Source organism: Anarrhichthys ocellatus, unplaced genomic scaffold (genome assembly GCF_004355925.1).
Source record: "Anarrhichthys ocellatus isolate YVR2014 unplaced genomic scaffold, GSC_Weel_1.0 scaffold16, whole genome shotgun sequence".
Taxonomy (NCBI): Eukaryota; Metazoa; Chordata; class Actinopteri; order Perciformes; family Anarhichadidae; genus Anarrhichthys; species Anarrhichthys ocellatus.
This window is the reverse complement of record NW_022280046.1, coordinates 9,866,080-9,878,005: the sequence shown is the minus strand read 5'-3', so window position 1 is coordinate 9,878,005 and position 11,926 is coordinate 9,866,080. Positions and strand designations below refer to the sequence as shown.

At 41.8% G+C, this 11,926-nt stretch overlaps 1 protein-coding gene across 1 annotated transcript in view; it reads left to right on the top strand.

The window, feature by feature from the left end:
• The window catches only part of LOC116388067 (LIM/homeobox protein LMX-1.2-like), a 50,064-nt gene that overhangs the window by 28,560 nt on the left and 9,578 nt on the right, over positions 1–11,926 (top strand). The gene's annotated exons all lie outside the window — the stretch shown is intronic.

Sequence of the window (11,926 nt, the reverse complement as noted above, 5' to 3'; positions counted from 1 at the left end):
TCTATCTATCCATCTATCTATCTATCTATACATCTATCTATCTATACATCTATCTATCTATACATCTATACATCTATCCATCCATCTATCTATCTATCTATCTGTCTATCTATCTATCTATCCATCTATCTATCTATCTATACATCTATCTATCTATACATCTATCTATCTATCTATCTATCCATCCATCCATCCATCCATCCATCCATCTATCTATCTATCCATCTATCTATCTATCTATCTATCTTATGTGTATTAGACATTTTGTGTCTTTTAAATGCCTGAATCTTCCAAATTCCATGTCCCCAGTTTGACATAATCATTTTAGTAGCTTAGCTTTTTCTGGAGCTTTTAATTGCACCTCATAGTCTTCATCAGTGGAGGTGTTTGCTCATTTTAAACAATCAAAAATAACTGCATATGCTTTCATGTTAATTTCACAAAGCTCTCCCATATCTTCAGCCTGTTTATATAGGATGTATTCCACATGACCATCTCATGACACTTCCCCTTTAGGTTTAGCTTTCAGCATTTTGGTACACGGTTGTGTTCAAGGTTTCATTGACTGGTCAAAGAATCCTGAAATTAACAAATTCTTGAAAGATCAGGCTCATGTACAAAACACACGACACTCTGACAACGCTATGTCTTAGTAACAAACACAAATTGCTTCATTTTGCATTACAGGTATATTTAAAGTGGTTTTATTAATCAAATATTAGTAAGGGTTCATGTGGACTGCATGTGGAGGTGGATGAGTCAAAGCAGTGGTGAGGACCACAGGTGAGAGGTTGGCCACGGGGGAGGAGGGGTTAGCAGCCTGAAGGCAGGGCTATTGAAGGCGCTGTGTGGTGACGGACAGCAGCGTGTTGGGAAACAAATAAATTGTGACAGCCAGCTGGAGCACCAGCCCCACCAGCCAGTGAGCCTGAGGCTTTCATCACTTTAGGAAGCAATAATGAGGAGCAGCCGTGATCAGCCTGGAAATATGACTCCATCATGATCCAAAGCAATGCTTATGGAAGGGATGCAGAGGGGCCAGTAAGCCCGTTGGCCCCAAATGAAACCCACCAGATTGCCATGACAATACTTATTGTTATTATTGTACAGTATGTCCTCCCACACCACATGCAACCATTATTATCCCCTTTGTGAAATGTAATGTTTCATAACTGAGGAGATACAGGCAAATCTAGATTTTGGTTGTCCTCCTCCGGGTCCTGAGGAGATCTGAAAGCCTTATCTGGGCATCAGGTGGTCAGAGATGACAGATACATCAAATGACAAAAGACATACACATATCATATTAGTCTTCATTTCGTCAGCTATATCTAGATTTATGTCAGCCCTGAGAAAAAAAAGTGAGTTTTCAGCCTGGTCTCATTTTCCGTTTTTTTTTAATAACTTTCTCTTAAGTAGCTCCGCTCCACCAGCACAAAGTATGTTGCCATGGCAACACATCGCCTGTTGACTTAAAATGATGTTAGGTACAGGCATCCGCCTGTTTGGGATGTGTTGGTTAGCGAATATAGAAGCCTCCACCCCTCCATGGAAATCAATTAGAGTAGAAGCAATGCCGGACTGAAGATGGAAACAGAGTGTTGAAAATTCTGTCTGATATCAGGCATGAGTTTCTGTGTTTACTGCTGAGGAGGGCACTCCATTTATGATTTGTCCTGGCCCATTGACGGAAGGTGCTGGATTCATGTTGCCGTGGCATATTGTTAAGTGACGGGAGGGACAGGCTGATGGAGCCTCAACGATCTCCCGATCATTTGTCTTATCAACAACTCCATTTGACTGCATATGACCTATTTAACTGAGGAGGAGTGACATTATAGTTGAGTATGCCAGTTATGGCCTCCTGAAACTAAAGCAAACTTTCAAGATACAATCCACCTCACTGATTTTAGTCTAAAAGAGCTAGTACTGAAAATTCACCCAAAACTTACAGTTGTTAACCTGACCTGCCAGATGGCTTGTTACACAGAACCTTCTGGGAAGCTGTCATTGAAAACTGTTTGGAAAAGGGCAGGCATTTTCAAAAGATACTTGTCAAGGGATTGGATGAACCATCTGTCAATCAAACTCTTACAGAAGCCAGTCAGGAGAAGAGCGAAACTGTTATATACTGAATAACTGATGCTATTGCAGCATCTAAGCTAACCTCTTTGGTTCTACGCCCCCCCACCCCCACCCAGGCCAGGACTGCTGCCAGACATACTTTCAAATTCATGCATGATTCTTGCGTGACCTCTGGTTTATCGACTTTGAGAGGTGTAAATCATTTGGGTAGTAACCGTGTGAGATATTGCACAGCATTAGATCCCGTCAGTCCCCTCCTTCAGGCTGATGACACGGACATTGCAACATCTGCCGCTCTGCCTCTTGGTGAGCAATGGCCTTTGAGTTGTGTTTTACAGCACTCTCCAATGTCGTAATCTCAGATTGTCTTGAGGCAATATTTGTTCTGGATTGCATTCAATTTGTCGTCGGCGCATTTGTCCGTACTACATGAATTGCATTTTTTCTCAGAAAAATCAAATTAAGTTGAATAAATTAGCAAAACAATGTGGAAGTCAAATCGACAGACAAGGTTTCAATGGTGATGATAAAGGGGATTAAAAGACAATTCTAATTTGTTACAACGGTTCTAAATAAACCATCTATGACCACCGGGGCACACACAGAGTAGTGAAAATGAACTCTGCACCAGGAATTTCAGCAGGCTGTTTTCTATTAATGCCAATGCTTGTGCCTGTGACCTTTTATAAGGACTCGGTCCCCACGTTACAAATTGGTCCCCTCGGCAAGCGTGATATGTCAGGCGATGGACCCCACCAGGATAGAAAAACAAAACACAGAGAGAGGTAAGAAATCAACCACATACAGATGAACAAAACTAATGCAGCTGCATGTTAAAGCAGGATTCTCTCCTCTCCTCTCCTCTACTCTCCTGACCTCCCTTCTCCTCTCCTCCCTCCCTTTCATTCTCTTCCCTTCCCTTTCACTCTCCTCTCCTCCCTTTCGTTCTCTTCCCTTCACTTTTCCTCTCCTCTCCTCCCTTTCATTCTCTTCCCTTCTCCTCTCCTCCCTCCCTTTCATTATCTTCCCTTCCCTTCTCCTCTCCTCCCTCCCTTTCATTCTCTTCCCTTCCCTTTTCCTCTCCTCTCCTTCCTTTCATTCTCTTCCCTTCCCTTTTCCTCTCCTCTCCTCTCTTTCATTCTCTTCCCTTCACTTTTCCTCTCCTCTCCTCCCTTTCATTCTCTTCCCTTCCCTTCTCCTCTCCTCCCTCCCTTTCATTATCTTCCCTTCCCTTTCCCTCTCCTCTCCTCCCTTTCATTCTCTTCCCTTCCCTTTTCCTCTCCTCCCCTCCCTTTCATTCTCTTCCCTTCCCTTTTCCTCTCCTCTCCTCCCTTTCCTTATCCTCTTCTTTCTTGTCTTCTCTTCTCTCATGTGGTTTGCTTCAAGGGCTTTTTCTTCATTTTGTGGTGAAACGTCTAGACAGTATGCTGGGTTCCCATCAGTACAGACCCACGCACACACTTGCTGTCAGTAAGTTACAGAATTGTGTTTTGGGTGGTGTCACTATTGTTATTGTTCGGCCCGTTGTCATGAGAACTACACTCAGAGAGTACTGTGTCTCTGTGTATCTGTCTCAATCTCTGTCCTGCTGCTCTGTTCGTTTTGCTCTCTGAGGGACAGTCAGTTATTCAGTCACATATTTCATCCTACCCTTATCGGATAAGATGGAATAGCTTTGCCCTAGTGTTGCACTGGAAGCTGGGTGACCCATTTCACAACACATTCTCACTGCCATCTCGTCAAATACCGACGCTTGGTCACTGGCCCGAAGCGTCAAACTATGGCGCTCAGGGTTCCCCTGTAGTGGCAGTTTTGGACGGGTCAGGGACGGCGTGTCCGTTTCTGCTCATTACATAGTGTCTTTTTTAAATAAAATTCCAATGTAGGTTTACTTCTGCAAAAAAAGTACTTGGTTAGGTATAGGAAAAGATTGTGGTTTTGGTTCAAATAATTATAATAATATTGACAATACCATGTTACGTAACTAGTGTTAAGTAGCCAATGTAACGAAACTGCAGTAAATAAGTCAACGTCCACTTGGTTTCACACAGGACACGAACAGCGGTCTCCTGGGTTTTTGTTTGAGCCATTCCCCCTCCCTTATCTCCCTTATCTCCCGCCCTATGCAGACCTTCCCGCTTTTTATACTACATCAGTTGCTCTGAGCGTCTTACACTAACATGAATGGGTTTATATTGGAGTCAGCTGCAAGCCTGATAACCGGCAAACATTGGTATCAGACGCTTAAGGGCACCAACCAAGCGTCGGTATTTGATGAGTTGGGAGTGAAACCGGGTTGCATTTAAATCTATAAACCACCTGATTCACAACTGTCCACTGTTGGGATTTTACAACTGTATGTCAGGGTCATCCAATTTGCATTTTTCTTTTGTTTCACTGTCACCAATTGGACCGGAGGATCTCCTAAGGACCTCTTGGCTATAGACTCACCCTCCTCCCCACTCTTTGACTCTCTCTGTGTGGTACTTGGCATCACATTTTGTGCTTCGCTGCCAAGAGAAGGCAATCGCAACTTCAGCTCCCCCTCCTCTCTCTCTCTCCGTTCTCTTTACAACACAGCTCTGCTGTATCGGTGGAATAGACAATCACCTCCAGCTGCTGTTTAAACATGGACCGTGTACCTGATTGATACTACAGTTGAATGTGATAACGTGCACAGTGCATTGGGCACTCTGCTTAGTCTTGCACTGCAGTCTTAATGCAGGATACAAAACGTCCTCCTAAATGTACTGTACATAAGTATGCACAAACATACACGTATATAACAAGCATGGAAACATCAATTCCCTTAGGCCTTGATATATAAGATTGTGAGGATCCACCCGTCTCACACGGTGTCCACCACCACTCTATCACAGCCAAGATTTAATATCACATAACCTGCCAACAGCTGTCATGGCAACCTGCTTTTTCCCACAATGCAATTTTCCCACTGTCCCTGAGCTCTGATGTATAAAGTCTCCTTTCTCTCTATTTGTGTCTTAAGTCGCCTGTATATTAGAGAGTATCGGTCTAGAATGAGCAGTTGGATTCTGAGTTTGACGTCATGTCTTTGGGCTTGTGTATTAAAGGTTTGCCTCACAGGGTTGTCGAATGTGTGTTGCAAACTCTGGTTTTTGATTTGTTTGTTAATGAAATGTCATAAATCAATTCTAGGTTATTATTAAGATCATCTCAACCTTTAAACCAAGGTACCAGGGGTGAAGGCAGCCTGATAATCCATCAGAATTGACATTTCATTTTACTTCATTATGGCCTTTACAAATTTGGGGTGGTTTTTAGGTGCGATTCATTTGCACGTCAATATATTTTTTCTAACTGGTACTCGTGTCAATTTCTTTTGCAGCAAGGTCGATTTTTCAGATAAAGGCAAAAACCAATCACATTGAGACTCGACTGAGATTTATTCTCAACTGTACTGCGAAGATAGAAAGAACAAGCCCAATCATTTTTGTTTCCCAAACAGAGCAGGACAGATTACATCAATTATGAATTTGCTTTCCTCTTAGCAATAGAATCAGAGTACATATCTGTTTTCTTTCAGGCTTGCAGGCGAGTATACATACTCAAGTCTCTTGGCGTGTAGATGAGAAAAATCCTACACCACCAACTTTGAGTCCGGACTCCAAGCGTGTTTATTTTCTTTAATTCGGGATGGCACGCCCCGACAGCCTCTCCTGTGCCATGGTGATCTTTCGGGGCTTAAAGTAAGAGACGCTGACGTTGCGTCAACAGGTTGCGGTCTCAAGTACCAGTGTTTGCGTTTAAACAACTGAGAAAAACTGTAACTGAAATCTTATTGCTCCAGCATACAATGATATTCCAGACAACCGTGTTCGTCCAGCTTTGTGGCAACAGTTTGTGTTTGTCCCTTGCCTGTTTCAATATGACAATTCCCCCATTGATGAAGCCAGGTCTATAAAGAAATGCTTTTCACAGTCGGCTGTGGAAGAACTTGACTGAACCCTGTCCAGAACCTTTAGGGTGAACTGGACTCAGCCTTCATCAGTGTTGGACCTCGCTATTGCTCCTGTGGTTGAATGGGAGAAAATCTCTGCAGCCAGATTGCAACATGGTGGAAGCCCATGGTGTCATAATCACATCTTCAACTATCACATATTGCAGGAATGTGAGGATTTGGCATATATTGACCATGTGGATGTACATCGGGTACGTGCAAGGTTAAACTTGTTTTATTTTCTAATAACATAACTCACCTTCACTTCCTTCTTTTTCCAACACCACCACCTCTGATACACTCCCTCAGTGCAAAGTAAACCTCCAGAAGGTGAATAAATGAGTGCATCTGATTGATTGCTGAGATCATTTCCCTGCTAACAAACATGTTGAAGTGAGTCCCCAGAGAATCCCGAGGCCTTACTCTGACTTCTTGAGCTTTGACTGAGCAAACAGCACATCCCCACTCTCTGAATCCGGCTTTTATTTCCCCCTGCCTCCTTCACAATCATCTTTTGATTACGCCTACTAATTAAACCTCCAACAAGCTGCCACCCGAAGCCACCACCCAGCCTCCTCCTTTAGGTCACCCAGGTCCCTGAGGAGAGAGAGCAAACAAGAGAACAGTGAAGGAACACACACAGTCTGTTTTTTTTCTGCTTCATCCTTTCTCCACTCCTCTTCTCCTCTTTAATCCTGTACCTCTTTATGCTTGTTAAGCCGCTGGAGCAGTGTGGAAGCATAGGGCACAGGGCCAGGAGGTCAAGGAGGCTCCTCCAAAGAGGCGGTCCCGAGCAGTGGTGGTCCAGGTCCTCATGGAAATCAACCGCTGAGGACTTTTCATGAATCCTCTGTTGGAAGAAACGTTTCGCTCACATTGAAAGCTGCACCAAACAGGGCTTTGGAATAGACACGACTAAAAGTCTAGAGCCTCGGTGGAAGCTGTTTGTTTAAGTTTAAAGCCTCGCTAGCTGCTCCTTCAAGCTGCAAGGTTCCGTAGGCCCCACATGTGTTGCACAGAACCAACAGCAGAATGCTAATGTTACTGTCATTATTAATAATATGTTTGTCAAGGGTCAAAGGTCATGGGATTGTTCAAATCAAAAGGTTCACCCTCTTGGGAGCATACAGTGCTCTGTATATTTCATGAAAATCAGCCCGCCATGCATACTCTCCCAGAGTAACCGTTTTCAGCAGTTAGTATGCTTATCTTCCAAATACTTCAACTATGGCTGAAAACAAAGCTCCCAGCAGAGCTCTAAGCACAATACAGAAGGAGTGTATTTTTACTAGTAAGGCTAGGAAGAGCAAAACCATCAACTCTGACGTTCATTTCAACACTGTCATATTGTGGAGTATAATGATGACAACAGCCTGTGAGAATTTAAAGCCAGTCAGCAAAAAATATATCAAAAAATATATTTCATTAATACATTTCATAATAGCCTTGTCTGTTTAACGTTGTGAAACAATGGGTTAGGTATATGCAACAAAACTACCTGGTTATGGTTAGCAAGAAGATCAGCGAAGTAGCATAGCAAAGTAACGTAACAATCGTAGATAAATAACAAAAGTCCTGAGCAGACTTTGTTACGTAACGTCTTGTAACAACCGTAAAGTCAACATTTACTTTTGTTTTCACACGAGACACGAACAGCGGCCTCCTGGGTGAAAGTCTTGTTTTTTGAAAATTTAATTAAAACTAGATATAATACATAACAGATTGACATTGCACGGTTATTTTCTTTTCCAGATCATAAAGCATTTGAGTGTTCTGTATTCCCATGTGTCAGCCATGTGTTGTTGAGTTATTCTGTACCAGAGCTATTTGCATCATTATGAAAACCATGCAGCTGACCAACACATTGCCTGCGAAGGGTTCCCTTTTGCTTATCTTACCAACCACAGTGTTGGAGTGATTACAGCTAATGATTGCACAACTTAAATGTGTGTTTAAAAGAAGAACATGAACCCATAAAAACTGTTGAACTGGTTTGAAAATAGTGACAAATCTCTACTGAAGCTCACATTTAGTAGTTCAGTTCACTTCCCTTCAGCAGTTTTGATATTTAAATTAAAACGGCTCATTTAAATTTGATACTTTTTTGTCAGTGTAGAGAACTTTTTTAAAGAGCAACACTTCATTTTATGGATACATAATTTCAAATGTATGTTGAGTCTGTTAGGGCAGGTACATATGGTAGTGACATTTTTATCAGCAGCCACAGTTCGTGAAATGTCAAACAACATCTTCACATTCAAACCAAACTCGTACTTCACAGCCACTGATATCTGAAATGCAGTGGCGGGCCGTGCATTTTATATCTGGGCCTTCAGTGCTGTCCTACTATTGGTAGAAGATTGGTTGATGACAATCAACAATATCGTCCTCATTTACTTTAATCTGCAAAGTCTACCTGAGGACCTCGGGCCTCTGTTCTTACCTAGAGACACAGAGGTGAAATCTGATTGGATAAAAGCTCTCCTTTAAACAAGCTGCACTGGAAGCAGAGCAACTGAGGAAGGCAGTAGCTGTGCAATGAGAAAATAAGCTAATGGGAAAGATTATTAGAATACATGTAGTGTGTTTGTGAAAAATTATTAAATTATAAAATAGCTATAATTTTGTGATTCTGTTTAGGCCAGCAGAGAAGGCTTTGCTAGCCCTGGCGGCCCACCACTGTTGAAATGATGTGCCTGTAGTTTAAATGTAAAGGAGGGTGTTGGACAGCAGGGAGAAAGAGCTGCTGAATAGAGGAGGGGAGTCCCACTCAGAGAGGAGGAGGAGTGCAGCTGTCCAAACACTGAGCCCCTCTGTACCTGCCTTTAAGTTACCTCCTCCCTCCTCCCATCCCTCTACCCTGTCCTCCTTTAAACCTGTTCCCAGATCACACAACCACCACTTACACCAGTGAACCACACTATTATTATTTCCAAACTTACCTAAAGTAAAGAGCATCAGATTTGATCAATTAAAGTGTTTTCCTTTTTTAATAGCAGCCACTGCCAAAATATATTTAGATTTATTGATAAGACATTTGATGGTCTTTCATTTTTAAACTTTAACAGATAGCTATTGCTAACAGCGCAACATGCTAAACACATGTAAATATGGATGTTTTAATGTGTGCCTATTACACATCCAAAAGACAAAGAGTGGGGCTGGGGCAATTCACCGACATAATCAACGTCATCAACTACTAAAATATATTCATTTGAATAATATGAAATACTGATCAGATAAGGTTTTGATATTTATTTTTTGTTAAATGAATTGTTATATTAATTGGGAGTTTAAAAAATAATCTTTAGAATAATCAATATATTAATCGTTTGAGTGGTGTTTGTTTCCAACTGATGAATGTGACTAATGTTCACTCTCTTTTAGCTCTGTTTTTTGTCTCCACCAACTCATGAGAGAAATATCTGTCTCAAAGTGAGTCACTCTAAAGCTTCATAGAGCAGAGGGGAACTGCAGTTATTAGATAACTCTCTGTGGGTTCGACGCAATGAGGAACAGCTCTCACTAAACCTCTGTGATTTGATATATTGTTAATATAAAACTGTTAATTGGTGAAGCTTTAAGTACAGCTATGTCTGCCACTGTAAAACAAACTTGATAAGGACAAAATAGGAATACGCTAAAAAACAATCTAATAATATATACATGAATGATACTTTCAAATAACAGAAGCCAGCATCCCAACCCAGTCTAAACAAAACCATACAAACCTTTGTGAGGCTTTAGTTGCCATATTGTAGCAAAATAAATTAAATACTGTTGACAGTGAGTGTTTTGTACAATATACATTCATTACAAATAATTTATATTTGCAATAACAGTTAACAGTTTAAAGATCCATTAGTGAACATTTAGTCTTTATATAATTTACATACGCTAATTACTTAAAAACTTAATCTTTAGAAGAAAGTGGTTGGTTGGTTGGTTGGTCTGTCAGCTCGGTCTAGGGAAAATATGACTACTGGCCACATTGCCATTAACCTTGAGGGAATAAATTAATTTTCAAGAAGAAGATGAATCTGAAATGTTTTGTAACCTGATGCTTTGCCTAGTGCCATAAATGTTCCTTTGGTCAACTACATATTTATTCATACAGATCTGGCTTTTAGTCGGTTTGTTACAGTCAGAACAATTTACCAACATCCAGTCCAGGGCAAGGAGGTACGGAAAAGAAAGGATCTCTTCCCTTCATAGAGTGTCCCTCCACCTCAACACACACACACACACACACACACACACACACACACACCCCTCATCGTTAACTCTTCCAAAAAACCCCCCCCCCCCCCCTTTCTTATTCGTCTTTTGTTCCCTGGCTATCTTTTCTCTCTCCTTGGCTTCTCCACTCTCTCTTCCCGCTCTCTCTGGAAAGTTTCTCACTTTCTCTCTGACCTGTCAGGATGAACAATGTGTCTATAGAGAGGATAAGGACCTCTCCTTCCGGAGTCCCCCATGGGACATTATTTCAGAAATAATGTCTAAGGTAGACAACCATGAGCGCCAAATCATTTCTTGATCATAATAAATGAATCCTTTGCTTGCTAGCCAGCTCGGTGACTTGGCTCTGTTCCAGCATAGTAGCTCAGAGCATATCTGTTGCCCCCACAGAGCTCTCAACATGGCAACTGCTGAGCTGTCGTCTCACAGCTACAGTGCTAACAGAGCTAACAGTGAAAACAACAGCAACGTTACTTAGCCAACAGTGTTAACTTTAGTGGTAACCAGAGGGTGAGACTACACTTCCGCAATGAGCGCATGAGCTCAGTGCAGAGCAGCAGCCTTGAGGTAGTGGGACACGTGCACTAATATGCATGTGCTTGAAACAGCTGGCTTCAGATTTTTCTGCCAATTCATTTTTCTCACTTGTTGTGTTTTTTCCCGCTCAGTTCTTATCTCAGGACAAGCATACCTGGAAATTCTTAACCAAGAGTCACGGTTTTCAATGAGTTTCTCAAATAAACTGAGTAAAACAACAGATTACAATGTGTGATAAATGTTAGTTTAACTGTGTGGTGAAAGATGATATTACACTACTAATCATGGAAGTGAAGTCAGATGAAGTTAGCAACTTGATTAGTAACTTCATGCCACTGTGACTGATCAGGACTCTGGGGAAGAAAAAGTAAAGGGAAGCAACTGTGGCCTCACACCAATGAAACCAGAGAAAGTTAGCAACCCTTTTCAGACTTCTCTGTTCGTTCATTCTATGCATACATAATAAACCAGTCCTCTCAGCCTCTCTGTCCGACTATAACCAGTCCTCTCAGCCCCTCTATCCAACTATAACCAGTCCTCTCAGCCTCTCTGTCCCACTATAACCAGTCCTCTCAGCCTCTCTGTTCTACTATAACCAGTCCTCTCAGCCCCTCTATCCAACTATAACCAGTCCTCTCAGCCCCTCTGTCCCACTATAACTTGTACACTCAGTCTCTCTGTCCCACTATAACTAGTCCACTCAGCCTCTCTGTCCCACTATAACCAGTCCTCTTAGCCTATCTGTCCCACTATAACCAGTCCTCTCAGCCCCTCTGTCCCACTATAACTTGTCCACTCAGTCTCTCTGTCCCACTATAACCAGTCCTTTAAGCATTAAATGAGTCATTAACTAAGGTATATGTAATCTTTTTTTAAATTATGTCAAGGTGCAATAATGCCAACTATAACTACGACCCCACCCCCAATCTCACACAGGTCATCAGGACTTTTTCATGTGAATTTAGTTTGGACAGTAAATGTAACTAGCTACTTCCTCCCCTGCACCCTAGTATATAAATGATGCGATTAGTGACAGTGGGCCTCAAGTCCAGTGCAAATTATATAATGTGGTTATTGAACACACAC